The 19,899-nt window shown below is 53.6% G+C and overlaps 1 protein-coding gene across 3 annotated transcripts in view; it reads left to right on the top strand.

The window, feature by feature from the left end:
- Window positions 1-19,899, top strand: part of LOC140430611 (uncharacterized) — an 896,055-nt gene that overhangs the window by 717,022 nt on the left and 159,134 nt on the right. The window lies entirely within an intron of this gene.

Below are 19,899 nucleotides of genomic sequence, written 5' to 3'. Positions count from 1 at the left end.
CGCCAGGTCATCTTTAATGTTATAGAATTGAGGGCATTGGCCCTTGAGCCACCCGTCTGTCAGGTGGTGCATGACACGTTGGAGCAGGGGATCGTTGGCCGTCTCACGGCGAATATGGATGCGTCATTCGTTCGTGGCGGGCAGATTGGATGCGGTGAATGCCACTTGAGCATCAATTTGGCACACAAAGCCCGCTGGGTCGCAGGGTGCGGTGACAGATCGGGAGAGTGCATCGGCGATGATGAGCTCCTTACCCGGGGTGCAGACGAGTTCGAAGTCGTACCGCCTGAGTTTAAGGAGAATGCGCTGCAGGCGTGGCGTCATGTCGTTAAGGACTTTTTGAATGATATTGACCAGTGGCCTGTGGTCTGTCACGACTGTGAACTTTGGGAGTCCATAGATATAGTCTTGGAATTTGACGACTCCGGTAAGAAGTCCCAGGCACTCCTTTTCAATTTGTGCCTAGCGCTGTTCAGTGGGCGTCATTGCACGTGACGCGTATGCAACAGGAGCCCATGAGGAGGCGTTGTCATGTTGAAGGAGCATTGCTCCAATGCCGGACTGACTGGCATCCGTGGAGATCTTTGTTTCTTTGGCCGGATCGAAAAATGCCAACACCGGGGCCTTGGCCAGCTTCGCCCTGAGTTCCCGCCATTCTTGTTTGTGGGCGGGGAGCCATTGGAACTCGGTCGTCTTCTTAACCAGGTTCCAGAGAGCCGTGGTGTGGGAGGCGAGGTTAGGGATGAATTTCCCCAGGAAATTGACCATGTCCAGGAAGCGGAGGACCGCCTTCTTGTCCTCCGGTATCTTAATGGCCTTAATGGCAGATACCTTGTCAGCATCCGGCTGCACGCCAAACTGTGAAATGTGGTCTCCGAGGAATTTAAGTTCTGTTTGGCCAAAGGAGCATTTGGCCCTGTTGAGGCAGAGGCCATGCTCATGGATTCGTCGGAAGACGCGTTGGAGGCGATCAATGTGCTCCTGCGGGGTGGTAGACCAGACGATGATGTCGTCCATATATACGCGAACCCCTTCGATACCTTCCATCATCAGCTCCATTATTCTGTGGAACACTTCCGATGCAGAGATGATGCCAAACGGCATCCGGTTGTAGCAATACCGGCCAAATGGGGTGGTAAAGGTGCAGAGATTCCGACTGGATGCATCGAGTTGGATCTGCCAGAACCCCTTGGATGCGTCTAGCTTGGTGAAAAATTTGGAGCGAGCCATCTCGCAGGTGAGTTCTTCGCGCTTTGGAATGGGATAGTGTTCTCTCATAATATTGCGGTTGAGGTCCTTGGGATCAATACATAAGCGTAATTCGCCGGATGGTTTTTTCACGCACACCACAGAGCTGACCCAGTCAGTCAGTTCTGTAACTTTCAAAATTACGCCCTGGTCCTGGAGGTCCTGGAGCTGCTGCTTGAGGTGGTCCTTGAGGGGTGCTGGTACCCTGCGAGGTGCGTGCACCACAGGCGTGGCATTTGGTTTTAACAAGATTTTATAAGTGTATGCGAGTGTGCCCATGCCCTCGAATACACAGTGGTATCGGGTGATGATGGCGTTCAGCTGTGTCGGAAAGTCAGCGTCCTGAGATGCGGAAGCGTCAGCGGGTGACAGGGAGTGAACCCTTTGGACAAGGTTTAGAAGTTTGCACGCCTGAGCACCAAGCAGGGAGGCTTTCGTGGATCCCACTATTTCGAATGGCAGGCTAGCCTTTAATGACCGGTGCGACACTTCAAGCTGGCAAGAGCCACTGGCAGCAATGGGATTACCATTATAGTCCAGAAGCTGGCAGGCGGATGGCAGGATGGTAGGCTTGACATGGAGGCTTTCGCGGTCAGACCGCGGAATGAGGTTGGCTGAAGCGCCGGTGTCCAGGCGGAATCGGATGCGGGATCGGTTGACCGTGAGGATGGCACACCACTCGTCGTCCGGATCAATGCTGAATATTGGGAGAGACTTGTCTTCTGGAGCATCTTGTGTTTGGTGATGATGCCCACCCGAAATGGTGCTTTAGGGTCCTCGGTGTCAACGTCCGGAATCAAGTCGGAGTCGGAATCGGTGACTGGTGGCTGGATGGTTCGGACATCCCTGCATGGCAGGTTGGAGCGACGAGAGGTAGTAGATTGAGCAAATCTGCATAGGGCTGCATAGTGGCCAAGCTTGCCACATGGAGACAGCGTCGGGATTTTGCAGGACATTGCCGCTTTAAGTGGGCGGAGCCACAGTTGCCGCACGTCGTGACGTCAGAACGTTCGGTACGCCAGTGCGCATGCGCGATGCGGTCTTCGGCCTCGCCGTCCCCTCGGTCAGTGCGCGCATGCGCGGGAGCCCGTGAAAAGCGCGCAAAATGGCCGCCCTCATCCAGGCTTAGGCCCTGGGGTTGTTTAATGGCTTGCACCCGCTCTGCCTCGTGGGGACCTTACCACGCCGTTTCAGCCGCTTGAATGTGCGAGTATCGGTTAGTGGCGTGTTCATGCAGAACGCAGGTCTCGATGGCTATCGCAATGGTGAGGAATGGGCTGCAGCCCGGTCCTCTGCAGCCTGTTCCCCTGCAGCACGGTCCCCTGCAGCCCGTTCCCCCCTGCAGCCCATTCCCCTGCAGCCCGGTCCCCTGCAGCCCGGTCCCCTGCAGCCCGTTCCCCCCCTGCAGCCGTTCCCCTGCAGCCCGTTCCCCCCTTGCAGCCCGTTCCTCTGCAGCCCATTCCCCTGCAGCCCGTTCCCCTGCAGCCCGTTGCCCTGCAGCCCGTTCCCCTCTTGCAGCCCGTTCCCCTGCAGCCCGTTCCCCCCCTGCAGCCTGTTCCTCTGCAGCCCATTCCCCTGCAGCCTGTACCCCTGCAGCCCGTTGCCCTGCAGCCCGTTCCCTGCAGCCCATTCCTCTGCAGCCCGTTCCCCTGCAGCCCATTCCCCTGCAGCCCATTCCCCTGCAGCCCATTCCTCTGCAGCCCGTTCCCCTGCAGCCCATTCCTCTGCAGCCCGTTCCCCTGCAGCCCGTTCCTCTGCAGCCCGTTCCCCTGCAGCCCGTTCCTCTGCAGCCCGTTCCCCTGCAGCCCGGTCCTCTGCAGCCCGTTCCCCTGCAGCCTGTTCCCTTGCAGCCCGTTCCCCTGCAGCCCGGTCCTCTGCAGCCCGTTCCCCTGCAACCTGTTCCCTTGCAGCCCGTTCCTCTGCAGCCCGTTCCTCTGCAGCCCGTTCCGCTTCTGGCCTTGCGTCAGCAGCCCGTTCTCTGCAGCCCGTTCCCCTGCAGCCCATTCCCCTGCAGCCCGTTCCTCTGCACCTGCTCCCCTGCAGCCCGTTCCCCTGCAGCCCGGTCCTCTGCAGCCAGTTCCCCTGCAACCTGTTCCCTTGCAGCCCGTTCCTCTGCAGCCCGTTCTCTGCAGCCCGTTCCCCTGCAGCCCATTCCCCTGCAGCCCGTTCCTCTGCACCTGCTCCCCTGCAGCCCGTTCCCCTGCAGCCCGGTCCTCTGCAGCCCGTTCCTCTGCAGCCCGTTCCTCTGCAGCCCGTTCCTCTTCTGGCCTTGCGTCAGAAGCCCGTTCCTCTGCAGCCCGTTCCTCTTCTGGCCTTGCGTCAGAAGCCCGTTCCTCTGCAGCCCGTTCCCCTGCAGCCTGTTCCTCTGCAGCCCGTTCCATTGCAGCCCGTTCCTCTGCAGCCCGTTCCTCTGCAGCCCGTTCCTCTGCAGCCCGTTCCCCTGCAGCCCGTTCCCCTGCAGCCCGTTCTCTGCAGCCCGTTCCTCTGCTATCCGGTCCTCTGCTATCCGGTCCTCTGCTGCCCGCTCTGCTCCTGCCCGCTCTGTTGCTGCCCACTCTGCGGCCTCAGGGCATCTCACAGAGCTGCAACCATCACCACGACTGCCAGCATTGCTGGTTGAATGCCAAACACCATTGCCTTCAGGGGTGGAATGCCAACATGTTAGCATGGCGCATACTCCCATGCTCAACCAGGTTCCATGGGCTACATGGTGGCACTAGTTGGCACTGCAGTCTCCGCCCACGCATGTCCCTTCCCCGCACCCCTGCCCCGTTGGTATCCGGCACCGTCGGTGCCCCGGTCCTTCCTCCTGGCCGGGGATGGGGTGCGGGGTCGGTGCACCCATATGGCCAGCGTCGCTGTGTAGAACCAGGGGCCGAGGTTGGTGGTCAGTGGGTGTTCAGCAAGATGGCCGCCGTATTGCAGTCGAAGCCTGGGCACCGCCCCAGCTCTTTGTCTGGACCGGCAGTCCGCAGTCATCCAAACCATTTCCTACCTCCTCTCTCTCGCTCAGCAGCCACTACGCCAGGTTCATGATTTTTGAGATCACAAGTGAACCACGCCATCGGGAACTTGGTCCATCGGAGGCGGTGAATCTCAGAGGCCCCGGAGAATAGGGTATCAGGCCCGCTAATGATATGCCTACTGTACGTTAACCCCGCGCGGCGAGCGATGCATTTACGCCATTTTCGGGGTGCCGGAGCATCCCGATTTGGCATCAAATCAGCGCCCGCCCTGATTTGGCATCAGAAGCTATTCTCTGCCCATTCACATTTGGCGATTTCGGCATCGGCAGGCAGAGAATCCTGCCCTTAGTCTCAGGACCGGAGACTCCAGCCCCACATCTTTAACAATGGTGCCAGCCTTTTATTACCATCTGTGGTAGTATGTATTGGGGGTCATGTGGGACTGGAAGCCCTAATGTCATTGGCTGACAGATCCCGGGTCCTGGTTGGCCGTTGACCTCAAGCTCCGCCCTGAAGGCGGAGTATAAGAAGCCGGAGTCTTCCCCCGCAGGCCAGTTTACTATCGAGCTGCGGGGGAACAGACACGCTTAATAAAGCCTCATCGACTTCACTCTATTCGTCTCATGGAGTCTTTGTGCACTACAATTTATTAAGCGTGCCTAAAAAGGACTATGGAGCTCAGGATCATTCCAGAATGCCTGAGGATCAGCCCCCACGCAGTGAACGCGGCAGCAGCCTTCAAACACTGGCAGACTTGCTTCGAGGCCTACATCAGAACGACCACCGGCCGAGTCTCAGACGAACAAAAACTGCAGGTCCTGCACTCGAGGGTGAGCACGGAGATTTTCACCCTCATTGAAGACACCGACGATTTCCAGACGGCGTTCACAGCACTCAGAAGTCTCTACGTTCGCCCAGTTAACCAAATCTACGCTCGCTACCAGCTCGCGACGAGACGGCAAGCTCCCGGAGAATCGATGGACGAGTTCTACGCCGCGCTGCTGATTTTGGGACGAGCTCGCAGCTGCCCGTCGGTGAACGCAAACGAACACACGGACATGTTAATGCACGATGCTTTTGTGGCAGGTATGCAATCCTCCCAAATCCGCCAAAGACTTCTAGAAAAAGAGTCGCTAGGACTCTCAGAGGCACGGGCCCTAGCAGCCTCCCTAGACGTGGCCGCGCGTAATACCCGCGCCTACGGCCCCGACCGCGCGGCAGGCCATTGGGCCCCGTACGTACCCGTCACGGCAAACCCCCTACCCCCCCCCGGACACCCCACAGGCTTGCGCAGTCCAAACGCCGAATCGCACCGGGGGCGCCCGCTGTTATTTCTGCGGCCAGGCGAAACACCCCCGACAGCGCTGCCCGGCCCGCGCAGCCATCTGCAAAAGCTGCGGGAAAAAGGGCCATTATGCGGTTGTGTGCCAGTCCCGCGAGGTCGCCGCCGTCCCGGGAGCACAGGGACTGCAAGCAGTCTATGCGCCCCAACCCCCCCCCCAGCACGCCATGTACGACCCGCAGGCGCAGCCGCTCTGGGTCCCGACCACCGCGGTCCCGGGAGAACTGGGAGCCCTGCACGCCGCCTACGCTCCCCAACCCCCCTCCCCGCAGCCCATGTATGACCCGCCGCCGGCGCTACTGCTTTGGGTCCCGGCCAACACTCTCCACGGAGAGGAGGGAGTTTTTCGCGTCCCTAACGCCACCCGAACCCCCGTCCCGCGCCCCACGCCTGACCCGCCGGCGCCACCAACTTGGACCCCGACCACCGCTGTCCCCGGTGAGGGAGCTCCTCGCGGTCCTTGCGCTCGCAGCCCCACGCCTGACCCGCCGGCGCCGCCGACTTGGGCCCCGACCACCGCTGTCCCCGGTGAGGGAGCTCCGCGCGGTCCTAGCGCTCGCGGTCCTAGCGCTCGCGGTGAGGGAGCTCCGCGCGGTCCTAGCGCTCGCGATCCTAGCGCTCCCAGCCCCCCCCCCCAGCACACCATGTGCGACCCGCAGACACCGCCATTTTGGGTCCCGACCACCATGAGGGGAGGAGGGGCGCCGATGTGCGACCCGCAGACGCCGCCATTTTGGGTCCCGACCACCACAAGGGGAGGAGAGGCGCCGCCATCTTGGACCGCCCCAGACCTGTACGATGCATGGGGCGGCCATTTTGTCCACCCCGCCGCCATCTTGTGAACCCCCAGCCACGTGCGATGTATGGGGCGGCCATTTTGTCCATCCCCGACGCCATCTTGGACGGCAACAACGGACCCCACTCCACTACTACAACCACGCCTCGCTTCGATTACGCTCGATCAGGCTCGGCCCCGGACACTCCAGACGACGACGACAACGGTCCTAATTAACGGCCACGAGACGCCATGCCTAGTCGACTCTGGGAGCACGGAAAGCTTTATACACCCTGACACGATAAGACGCTGTTCCTTGACCACCTATCCCAGCGCACAAAAGATTTGCCTAGCTGCAGGATCCCACTCCGTACAGATCCAGGGATTCTGCATAGTTACCCTTACAGTGCAGGGGAGGGAGTTCAAAAACTACAAACTTAACGTCCTTCCCCAACTCTGTGCCCCCACCTTGCTGGGATTAGATTTCCAATGTAATATACAGAGCCTTACGTTCAAATTCGGCGGCCCCATACCCCCACTCACTATCTGCGGCCTCGCAACCCTCAAAGTGCAACCCCCGTCCTTGTTTGCGAACCTCACCCCGGATTGCAAACCCGTCGCCACTAGGAGCAGACGGTACAGCGCCCAGGACCGGACCTTCATTCGGTCCGAAGTCCAGCGGCTACTAAAGGAGGGCATAATCCAGGCCAGCAATAGTCCCTGGAGAGCGCAGGTGGTAGTAGTGAAGACAGGGGAGAAACAAAGGATGGTCATTGACCATAGCCAGACCATCAACAGGTACACACAACTAGACGCGTACCCTCTCCCCCGCATATCCGACATGGTCAATCGGATTGCCCAATATAAAGTCTTCTCCACCGTGGACCTCAAGTCCGCCTACCATCAGCTCCCCATCCGCCCAAGTGACCGCAAGTACACAGCCTTCGAGGCAGACGAACGATTATACCATTTCCTACGGGTCCCTTTTGGCGTCACAAACGGGGTCTCGGTCTTCCAACGGGAGATGGACCGAATGGTTGATCAACTAGGGTTGCGGGCCACGTTCCCGTATCTCAACAATGTAACCATCTGCGGCCACGATCAGCAGGACCACGACGCCAACTTCCAAAATTTCCTCCAGACCGCCAAAGCCTTGAACCTCACGTACAACGATGACAAGTGCGTTTTTAGCACCGACCGGCTAGCTATTCTGGGCTACATAGTACGCAATGGGATAATAGGCCCCGACCCCGAACGTATGCGCGCACTCATGGAATTTCCCCTCCCGCACTGCCCAAAAGCCCTGAAACGCTGCTTGGGGTTCTTTTCGTACTACGCCCAGTGGGTCTCCCAGTACGCAGACATGGCCCGCCCCCTAATGCAGACCACGACCTTCCCTCTGTCGACAGAGGCTTGCCAGGCCTTCAGCCGCATCAAAGCGGATATCGCAAAGGCCACGATGCCGCCATCGACGAGTCCCTCCCCTTCCAGGTCGAGAGCGACGCCTCCGACGTAGCTCTAGCGGCCACCCTTAACCAAGCGGGCAGACCCGTGGCCTTTTTCTCCCGAACCCTCCATGCCTCAGAAATCCGCCACTCCTCAGTGGAAAAGGAAGCCCAAGCCATAGTGGAAGCTGTGCGACATTGGAGGCATTACCTGGCCGGCAGGAGATTCACTCTCCTCACTGACCAACGGTCGGTAGCTTTCTTGTTCGATAATGCACAGCGGGGCAAAATTTAAAATGACAAGATCTTAAGGTGGAGGATCGAGCTCTCCACCTTCAACTATGAGATCTTGTACCGTCCCGGAAAGCTGAACGAGCCGTCCGATGCCCTATCCCGTGGCACATGTGCCAACGCACAAATTAACCGCCTCCAAACCCTCCACGTGGACCTCTGCCACCCGGGGGTCACTCGGTTTTACCACTTCATCAAGTCCCGCAATCTCCCATACTCTTTAGAGGAGGTCCGTACAGTCACAAGGGACTGCCACATCTGCGCGGAATGCAAGCCGCATTTTTTCAGGCCAGATGGAGTGCACCTGATTAAGGCTTCCCGCCCCTTTGAACGGCTCAGTCTCGATTTCAAAGGGCCCCTCCCCTCCACCGACCGCAACGCATATTTTCTTAATGTAGTGGACGAATACTCCCGCTTCCCTTTTGCCATTCCCTGCTCTGACATGACCGCGGCCACAGTCATTAAAGCCCTGAACAGCATCTTCACACTGTTCGGTTACCCCGCATACGTCCACAGCGACAGGGGGTCCTCTTTCATGAGTGACGAGCTGCGCCAGTTCCTGCTCAGCAAGGGCATAGCCTCAAGCAGGACGACCAGCTACAACCCCCCGGGGGAACGGGCAAATAGAAAGGGAGAATGGCACGGTCTGGAAGGCCGTCCTACTGGCCCTACGGTCCAGGGATCTCCCAGTTTCACGGTGGCAGGAGGTCCTCCCGGACGCTCTCCATTCCATCCGGTCGTTATTATGTACGAGCACTAATCAAACGCCTCACGAGCGTCTCCTTGTCTTCCCTAGGAGGTCCTCCTCTGGAACGTCGCTGCCGACCTGGCTGGCGGCCCCAGGACCCATCCTGCTCCGAAAGCATGTGCGGGCACATAAGGCGGACCCGTTGGTCGAAAGGGTTCACCTCCTCCATGCAAACCCCCAGTACGCCTACGTGGAGTACCCCGACGGCCGACAGGACACGGTCTCCCTGCGGGATCTGGCGCCCGCCGGCACCACGCACACCCCCCCGACACCATCAACCCAACCGCCCCCTTCCTGCCACCGCCGCACACAGCGACCGCCCCCTTCCCAGGAGGATCGGTCCCCCTCCCCTTTGCACCGACAGCTGAAACCGTACGGCTCCTGGAGGCGACAACACTGGTACAAGCACCACCACCACCGCCGGGGCCGAGGCGATCGACACGGATGACCAGACCGCCCGACCGACTCGTGGCGTCTAGCCGAAGTCCATCAATTTAGTTGAGGGATCGTGGTATTTTATGCTACCAAGGATAAAACATTAGGCATCCCAAGAACTAGTGTTTTTCTGAACCTTAAAATAAAATATTGTTGTTGGCAGGTGCTGAGGCAAGACTGATAGAATATAGAGCTGAAAATGAAAAAGAGGAAATATAAATACTGCTTCTGTCATCAAACTCAGTTTTTCAATGCTAAAATTGCACCTATTTTTGGTGGATCTTAGTTTGCCATAGCAGACTGTGAATTAGCATCAAGCTGTCCTCTGGGTTTCCCGAGTTTTCCATTCATATAATTTCCAGTCACCGGTTTGGCACAATTCCCCAGCAGCAGCCACAAATCTCAAGGAGCCTTACCTGCAGCTGAGCATCAATTCCCTCTCCTGCTTTCCAGCACAAGATCCGAGCTGCAAGAGGCTGGTCAAAGATAGGGGGAGCTGCGAGGAAGGGGGCGTTGTTAGGATGCGGGTGGCATGCGGGGAGGCGGACAGGTGGGTGGTCGTTGTCATGATATGCAGACACACACATAATGATATACAGACAAGCAGCTAATGGACACAGATAACAGGACATGACCAATAAGCAGGCAGGACACTCAGGTGTGGGATCTGACTATAAAAGACACGAGGCACTCACACTCCACCTCTTTCCACTAATGAACATCTAGAGAGTCAGTCAAGGGTGTTGTTACAATCTCACACCTCCACCACGTGGCTAAGAGCTAGTCTGGTTCAGTCAGACAGAGTAACCACACTTAAGTTAGCAGAGAGTCGAACTAACACAGAACTGTGCTAACTGTACGATTAGTGCAATAAACCTGATTGAACTAACTTCAAGGTCTGGAGTATCTTTCTGATCTGAGCTGCATCCAGTTGCAGCCAGTGTTAGACCAGTGTACCTAACACGACAGCCGTTACGAGGGAGAAATGAACTAACTCCTGGAAACAGGTGTGGGATTGCGCTCCAAAATTAACCCACCCTCGTTCGTTACATTGTGGACAGTGGGTTAAATCAGTGGTGATGTGTTGGGTGTTCTGGATCACATACAGGTCACCAACACTTTAAATAGTACAACATTATTTTATTGAACCATTAACTGTTTAAACATACTCTGACTGTGGGTTAATACGATACTAGCTTAACTAAAGACCTTTGCCTTGTCCTAACCAGTTGATGCACTTAGCACATGGTGAATGTCTGTGTTACAGGCTGTGAGCTCTGTCCTCCTAGCTAGCTGCAACTCGAATGAGTGGGAGCTCTGATGCCCCCTGTCTTTATAGTGCGTGTGCTCTCACTGGTGATTGGCTGCGGTGTTGATTGGTCCCACTGTGTGTCCACCAGTGTGTGTCTGCACCATGATATACTGGTGTATATTATGACATCCCCCTTTTATAAAAAATTTACCTGCATGGCAATAAATAGTGTATGGTGAATGTTCTTGACTACGTGTGTGCGAAATATGTACAGGACTATGTACACGAAAACTAAGCTATTTACATGGGTAAATAGTGTGTCACAAGAATAACGAGATGAACACTATATACAAACCAATTGAACGATTAAATGGAAGAACAGAACAAATCAGAAAGTTCATAAGTCCACAAAGTTCACAAATTAAGTCCCTGAGGTGGGCGACGAATTCTGGTTGACCGCCTCAAAGGTGTGTCGGGAGCCGCTGGCTGAGGAGCGGGCTGGACTGCGTCAGAGTGAGGAGGATGCAGAGTGACCGGAATCTCTGCATAGTCCGGGTCAGGGTCAACAGGAGGACGTGGCACTGGCGGAGGATCACGTAGCGAGCACGGAACGAGACGAAGGGCACGTCGATTACGGCGCAGAATGGAGCCGTCCTGCAGATGAACCAGGAACGAGCGGGGAGCCACCTGCCGAAGAACCACAGCGGTTGCAGACGAGCCACCATCCGGAAGATGGATACGGACGTTGTCATCTGGAGCCAGAGCAGGGAGATCAGCTGCACAGGAGTCATGAGCCGCCTTGTGCTGTGCCCGAGACAGCTGCATTCGTTGAAGGACCGGAACGTGTTCGAGGTCTGGGACATGAATAGATGGCACCATCGTCCTCAGGGTGTGACCCATGAGCAGCTGGGCTGGCGGCAGGCCAATGGACAGTGGGGCCGAGCGATAGGCCAGCAGGGCGAAGTAGAAATTGGACCCAGCATCGGCAGCCTTGCAGAGGAGCCGTTTGACTATGTGGACGCCCTTCTCCGCTTTGCCGTTGGATTGAGGGTACAGGGGACTGGATGTCACATGCACAAAGTTGTACCTCCTGGCAAAGTTGGACCATTCCTGGCTTGCGAAGCAGGGGCCATTGTCCAACATCACAGTGAGTGGGATGCCGTGTCGAGCAAAGGTGTCCTTACAGGCACGGATGACTGCAGACGATGTGATGTCATGTAGACGTGCCACCTCCTGGTGTTTGAAAAGTAGTCTACAATCAGGACATAGTCCCTGCCCAGCGCGTGGAACAGATCGATGCCCACCTTGGTCCAAGGGGACGTGACCAACTCATTGGGCTGTAGGGTCTCACGTGGTTGGGCCGGCTGGAAGCGCTGACAAGTTGGGCAGTTGAGCACTGTGTTGGCGATGTCGTCATTGATGCCGGGCCAGTACACTGCCTCTCGGGCCCGTCGGTGGCACTTCTCCACGCCAAGATGGCCCTCGTGTAGCTGTTCCAAGACGAGCTGGCGCATGCCATGCGGGATGACAATGCGGTCCAGTTTCAGGAGAAACTGACATTATAGAACTGCGGGCATTGGCCCTTGAGCCACCCGTCTGTTAGGTGGCGCATGACACGCTGTAGCGTCTCACGGCGAATTTGGACGAGGTGTTCATCCGTGGCAGGAAGGTTGGAGGCCACAAAGGCCACATGGGCGTCAACGTGGCAGACGAATCCTGCTGGGTCACAGGGAGTGTTGACTGCCCTGGAGAGAGCGTCAGCAATGATGAGGTCTTTGCCTGGGGTGTATACCAGCTGGAACTCGTATCGTCGGAGCTTGAGCAGAATACGCTGGAGGCGAGGTGTCATCTCATTCAAGTCTTTCTGTATTATATTGACCAGCGGGCGATGGTTGGTCTCGACGGTGAATTGGGGAAGGCCGTACACATAATCGTGAAACTTGACGACACTGGTCAACAGGCCCAGCCACTCCTTTTCTATCTGCGCGTAGCGCTGTTCCGTGGGTGTCATGGCGCGTGACACATATGCAACGCGGGCCCATGATGAGGCCACATCGCGTTGCAGGAGCACTGCCCCAATGCCGGATTGGCTGGCATCGGTCAAACTTTTTGTCTCATTCGCTGGATCAAAGAAAGCTAAGACCGGGGCCGTGGTGAGTTTGGTTTTGAGTTCTCTCCATTCGCGCTCATGGGCAGGAAGCTATTGGAAGTCTGTCGTCTTCCTGACCAGGTTCCTGAGAGCCGTGGTATGAGAGGCGAGGTTAGGGATGAACTTCCCTAAAAAGTTGACCATGCCCAGAAATCGGAGGACCACCTTCTTGTCCTCTGGCGTTTTCATGGCTGTGATAGCAGCCACTTTCTCCGCATCCGGCCGCACACCCAACTGGGGGATTTGGTCCCCTAGGAACTTAAGTTCCGTCTGATCAAACGAGCATTTGGCTCTGTTGAGGTGTAGGCCCTGCTCACGAATGCGTTTGAACACGCGCTGGAGGCGACTGACATGCTCCTGCTGGGTGGTGGACCAAATGATTATGTCGTCGACATAGACGCGAACACCTTCAATTCCTTCCATCATTTGTTCCATGATCCTGTGGAACACTTCTGACGCCGATATGATCCCAAACGGCATCCTGCTGTAACAATATCTGCCAAAAGGGGTATTAAAGGTACACAATTTCCTGCTGGATTTGTCGAGCTGGATTTGGAGAATCCTTTCGAGGCATCGGGTTTGGTGAAGAGCTTGGCACGAGCCATCTCGCATGTGATCTCTTCGCGCTTGGGAATTGGATAATGCTCCCTCATGATATTGCGATTCAGATCCTTTGGATCAATGCAGATTCTCAGCTCGCCGGAAGGCTTCTTTACTCACACCATGGAACTGACCCAGTCGGTTGGTTCCGTAACTCTGGAGATCACTCCTTGGTCCTGGAGGTCCTGCAGCTGCTGCTTGAGGCGGTCCTTAAGGGGTGCTGGGACTCTGCGAAGTGCATGCACCACAGGCATGGCGTTCTGTTTGAGTAGGATCTTGTAAGTATATGGGAGCGTGCCCATGCCTTCGAAGCCGTCGCGGTGCTGGTCGATGATGGCGTTGAGTTGCGCCCTGAAGTCAGCGTCCTGGAAGGCAGACGTGTCATCAGGAGAGAGAGAGTGAACACTTTGAACGACGTTCAACAGCTTGCATGCCTGCGCGCCAAGCAGGGAGTCCTTTGAGGAGTCCACGATCTCGAAAGGAAGGATGGCTTTGCGTGACCTGTGCGTCACTTCAAGTTGGCATGAGCCGCTAGCAGGAATGACGTTGCCATTATAATCCAATAGCTGGCAGGCTGATGGAAGGATGGCTTGACACGAAGGTTTTGGAAATCAGGCTACGCAATGAGATTGACGGAGGCACCAGTGTCCAGGCGGAATCGTATTTGGGACAGGTTGACCGTCAGGGTGGCACACCACTCATCGTCTGGATCGATGCTGTATACCGACAGCGGCTGGTATCTTTGCTTTGTGGACAGCCTGTTTTTCGTTATGACACCGACTCGAAAAGGTGCCTTCGGGTCCTTGGTGTCACTGCTGTGTGGGAGGTCCGCATCGGACTCGGTGACCGTGGGTTGAATTGCCCGAACATTCCTGCGAGGCTGACTGAAGTGATATGAATTGGAAGGCTGAGCTGCTCGACAGAAGGCAGCATAGTGGCCAAGTCTGCCACATCGTAGGCATTGTCGAGATTTTGCGGGGCATTGCTGCTTTAAATTGGTGGAGCCACAGTTGCCGCACGTCGTGACGTCAGCACGTTCGCTGCGCCACCGTGCATGCACGGTGCGGTCGTGCGTGGTGCGCGCCTGCGCATTAGGTTCCTCAACGTCGCCGTCCCCTCGTTTGGTGCGTACAAGTGCGGGTGACCACGAAAAGCGCGAGAAATGGCCGCCCTCATCCAAGCTGAGACCCTGGAGGTGCTCAATCACTTGGACCCGTTCTGCCTCGTGGGGACCTTGCCGCGCAGTTTCAGCCACTTGTATATGGGAATACTGACTTGTGGCGTTTTCATGTAATTCGCTAGGGTGAGTTGCTTTACTTTGAGCAGCTGCTGACGTAGGGGGTCCGACTGAACACCAAAAATGATCTGGTCGCGTATCATGGAGTCGGAGGTGGGCCCGTAGCTGCAGGACTGCGCAAGGATGCGGAGGTGCATGAGAAAGGATTGGAAAGGTTCATCCTTACCCTGCAAACGCTGCTGGAACACGTAGCGTTCGAAACTTTCATTCACCGCTACGCTGCAGTGAGTGTCAAACTTGAGGAGGACCGTCTTGAACTTCGTTTTATCTTCATCATCCGCAAAGGTGAGAGAGTTGAAAATGTGGATGGCATGGTCCCCGGCCGTGGAGAGGAGAAGAGCAATCTTTCTGGTATCCGAGGCGCCCTCCCTCTCTGTGACTTCGAGGAAGCGCTGGAAGCGCTGTTTGTAAATCTTCCAGTTGGCTCCGAGGTTGCCGGCGATGCGGAGCAGCGGCGGCGGACTGATGTTGTCCATGTTGCAGGATGAGGAATGCTGCAGGAAGGCAGATCACTTGCAGGTAGGTCTAAGAAGTGCTAATATCCCACCACCCCTGGTATCATGATGTGTTAGGTGTTCTGGATCACATACAGGTCACCAACACTTTAAATAGTGCAACACTATTTTATTGAATCATTAACTGTTTAAACATACTCAGACTGTGGGTTAATACGATACTAGCTTTAACTAACCTTGTCCTAACCAGTTGATGCACTCAGCACCTGTGTGTCCATCAGTGTGTTTCTGCACCAAGGACATCTACATCTACATTCTACATTTACAGACGTTGAAAGATGCCCTCGTACGAATGGGATATGGCACTCGACTCATCGATCGACAGTTCCAACGCGCCACAGCGAAAAACCGGACCGACCTCCTCAGAAGACAAACATGGGACACAACCGACAGAATACCCTTCGTCGTCCAGTACTTCCCCGGAGCGGAGAAACTACATCATCTTCTTCACAGCCTTCAACACGTCATTGATGACGATGAACATCTTGCCAAGGTCATCCCCATACCCCCACTACTTGCCTTCAAACAACCGCGCAACCTCAAACGAACCATTGTTTGCAGCAAACTACCCAGTCTTCAGAACAGTGACCACGACACCACACAACCCTGTCATGGCAATCTCTGCAAGACGTGCCAGATCATCGACATGGATACCACTATTACACGTGAGAACACCACCCACCAGGTACGCGGTACATACTCGTGCGACTCAGCCAACGTTGTCTACCTCATACGCTGCAGGAAAGGATGTCCCGAAGCGTGGTACATTGGCGAGACCATGCAGACGCTGCGACAACGAATGAACGGACATCGCGCAACAATCACCAGGCAGGAATGTTCCCTTCCAGTCGGGGAACACTTCAGCAGTCAAGGGCATTCAGCCTCTGATCTCCGGGTAAGCGTTCTCCAAGGCGGCCTTCAGGACCCGCGACAACGCAGAATCGCCGAGCAGAAACTTATAGCCAAGTTCCGCACACATGAGTGCGGCCTCAACCGGGACCTGGGATTCATGTCGCATTACATTCATCCCCCACCATCTGGCCTGCGAAATCCTACCAACTGTCCTGGCTTGTACAATTCACACCTCTTTAACCTGGGGTTACCCCATCTCTGGATCTGTAAAGATTTAATCACCTGCTAATGCTCGCATTCCAAGCATTGTTTGGCATCTTTGAATTTGTCTATATATGTGTTTCTGGAACAGACCTCTTCATTCACCTGAGGAAGGAGCAGCGCTCCGAAAGCTAGTGACATCGAAACAAACCTGTTGGACTTTAACCTGGTGTTGTAAGACTTCGTACTATTTCTGCACCATGATATACTGGTGTATATTATGACAAGTGGGACCTGCTGCTTTACATGATAACACTATTTATTGGCTAGACATTTCAGCTGGGAGTCTGATATACTGAACGGCTTCTTTGCAGCTCCAAGGGGGATGCAAGTCGATTGAAAACTAAATCTAGTGGGACCAATCAACACACACAACACCGCAGCCAATCACCAGTGAGAGCACACGCACTATAAAGACAGAGGGCATCAGAGCTCCCGCTCATTCGAGTTGCAGCTAGCTAGGAGAACAGAGCTCACAGCCTGTAACATAGACATTCACCATGAGGAATGGCTGAACGTAGTGAAGATTCGGGTTTTCAGACACCGTGCTAGCGGTCTTGGTGGAATTAGTGGAAAGGACGAGAGATCTCCACCGTACCCAGGGGAAGGCAGGAGTTTCTCTACACAGAGGCTCACAATCCAGTGAGACATAAGTAGTGATGGTCAAATGTCACAAGTGTGGCCTCAAGAATATTAATGTAGTGCAGGAAACGGTTTCGCAATTTCAAATGGGTTGTTAAAGTGAGTGAGTTCATATTTGCAATAGCATATCCTACCAATTGCAGCACTAGCCTCATCCAATGTTAAATTTACTACTCCCCCATTACCCATATACCAACAATCCCTATCAATCAATACTCAACTCTTCAAATCATATGCTTTACCTCGCTCTCACATACTTAGCACTGTTGCAAGCGAATCCCAGAGCCACGGTCCAAACATCTTGCAGGACTTCCCTTTTCCCAGCAGAGAAAGGTGATACATAAGAGCAGACAGCAGGATAAAAAAAAAACATGCTGCTATTAATGGGGAAGAGCCTTGTCGGAGCACCAGAAGAGGAAACAATACATGGAAAAGAGGCACTAAAAGAAAGGGCAAGGGGTAATACAATTCCAAAGAGAGTGCAGGAGTAGAGGGTCCTGGGTGTAGGAACATAGGACATAAGAGCTGGAGTCGGCCATTCGACCCTGTGAGCCTGCACCACCATTTGATGAGGTCATGACTGATTAGGCTGTGGTCTCAACTCCACTTTCTTATCTGCTTCCCATAATCCTTAACTCCCTTGTCTATCAAAAGTCTATCTAATTCAGCGTTGAATGAATTGTATATATGCAGAGATCAATGAGGGTGGCAGGATAGGTTGAGAGAGTGGTTCATAAAGCACAGCATCCTGAACTCTATCAATAGAGATATAGATTACAAAAGCAATGAAGTTATGTTAAGCCTGTGAAAAACACTGGTTTGTTTTTAACTGGAGTATCGTGTGCAGTTCTGGGCACCACACTTTAGGAACATAGCACATACAGTGCAGAAGGAGGCCATTTGGCCCATCGAGTCTGCACCAACCCACTTAAGCCCTCATTTCCACCCTATCCACGTAACCCAATAACCCCTCCGAACCTTTTTGGTCACTAAGGGCAATTTATCATGGCCAAACCACCTAACCTGCACATCATTGGATTGTGGAAGGAAACCGGAGCACCCCGAGGAAACCCACGCAGACAGGGGGAGAGCATGCAGACTCCGCTCAGACAGTGACCCAGCAGGGAATCGAACCTGGGACCCTGGCGCTGTGAAGCCATAGTGCTATCCGCTTGTGCTACCGTGCTGCCCAAAAGATGTGAAGGTGTTAGAGAGGATTCAGAAGGATGATTCCAGATAAGAGGAACTTTAGTTACATACAAAGATTGGAGAAGTTGGGGCTGGAAAAGAGTTCTGGACAGAGAAGATAGGGAAAAACCATTGGTGGAAGGATTGAAAACCAGTGGTCAGAGATTTAAGGTAATTGCAAAAGGAGCAGTGACTATATTTGGAAAAGCTTTTACATGCAGTAAGTGGTCAGGATCTGGAATGCACTGCCTAAGAGTGTTTTTGGGGTAGCGTCAATCAAGGCATTCAAGAGCGAATTAAGTGTTTTGTTACCTGTGTGGTAGGTAACATCTGCTACTCAAACCTTGGTTAGTGATGAGGTCTTCTGAATTTCGATGAAGAAGACTCAAATTCATCCAATAGTAACAAAAGGTTTATTGAGTAACTATAATAATAATTGCATGAGTTCTTTACTTTAACTTTGATACTAGTGATAAGGTTAACAAGATCTAACTACGGTAACTATACGTAACTCCACTAGCCATCTGAACTAGTCTGCTATTGCCCTGGTCACAGTGCACCCAAGAGACAGCGAGAGACCCAATGTGGTTGCCTTTTATACCCCTGTTGGTCCGGCCCTCTAGTGATTATGTGGTGCCACTGATTACACATTAACCCCTTGTATACATGCACATATAGAGATCACTACATCCCCCTTTTTTGTGTTACATATTTTCTGTATGTTGTAAAGAAAATTGAACAAAAATAATGGATGCAGTTTGCAAATGCATTACATAAAATCAATGAGTTAGTCTGTCAAATGTTAATACATTTAGCCTCTTAGGTTTTTTCGCTTGTGTGAAATAGGGTAGACAAATAATGTTATGTACAAGTTATGATGATCTTGATGATTATACAAAGCCAATTAATATTTATGAGTCCAATCTTAATTTTTAAAAAAAATTTGTGAGTCCATACTTTATGAGTTTGTTCGGTTGTGTTGCTTTCTTCTTCTGTTGTTGAAGTGGTGATGTTGATGTTGTTATTTCTTTGTGTACGTTATCAGTGTTCCTGTGTTTAAGTAACCAAGAAGTCATCAATGAGGTATTTGAATGGTCGAATCAGTTTGTTGTCTGATTTATGCTTTTCTTTTCTATGCTTGCGGTAGCGATTCTGTGTTACATCTTTGTTGTCTGACCTGGACTTTTTCTTGTGTTTGTGGTATTGATTCTGTATGTCATCTTTGTTGTCTGACCTGGACTTTTTCCTGTGCTTGTGGTATTGATTCTGCATGTCATCTTTGTTGTCTGACCTGGACTTTTCCCTGTGTTTGTGGTATTAATTCTGTATGTCACCTTTCTTGAAAGCTGGTTTGCTTGTTTGTTGTGGAGCAAATGTGAATTTGTGAGATGTGTTGCCATGCCATGGCATGTTTGCACTCTTGCCATTGTTTTGCAGTGTGCTGTGGCATTGTCCTTCATGTGCAGAGTTGTACCATGTTGTACAGGTCGTTGTTTCATTGTTGTCGTTTCTGTCTTGGTCGTTTTTGTTGTCGTTCTTGTTGTTGTTGTTCTTTTTGTTGTTTTTGTCATGCTTGTTGTTTCTGTTTTTGTTGTTTTCGCTGTTGTTCTTGTCATGCTTGTTGTTTCTGTTATGCTTCTTGTTGTTTTTGTTGCGCTGCATGTTGTCTTTGTTGTTGCTGTTGTTGTTCTTGTTTCTGCTGTGCTTCTTGCGGTTTTTGTTGTTCTTGTTGCGCTCAATGAGTGTTCCGTGTGGATGATTTGAATCATTGTCACAGTTATTGGTGTCAGTGTCCTTTGTGGGTATATGTTACATTGAGCGTTTCTTCATGAGAATTGTGAGAATGATCTGATGTTGCATTGATGTTGGTGACATCAGTCATTTGTGATGGAT

The sequence above is a fragment of the Scyliorhinus torazame genome, chromosome 10, assembly GCF_047496885.1.
Source record: "Scyliorhinus torazame isolate Kashiwa2021f chromosome 10, sScyTor2.1, whole genome shotgun sequence".
NCBI lineage: Eukaryota > Metazoa > Chordata > Chondrichthyes > Carcharhiniformes > Scyliorhinidae > Scyliorhinus > Scyliorhinus torazame.
This window is presented reverse-complemented; position numbering and strand designations above follow the sequence as displayed.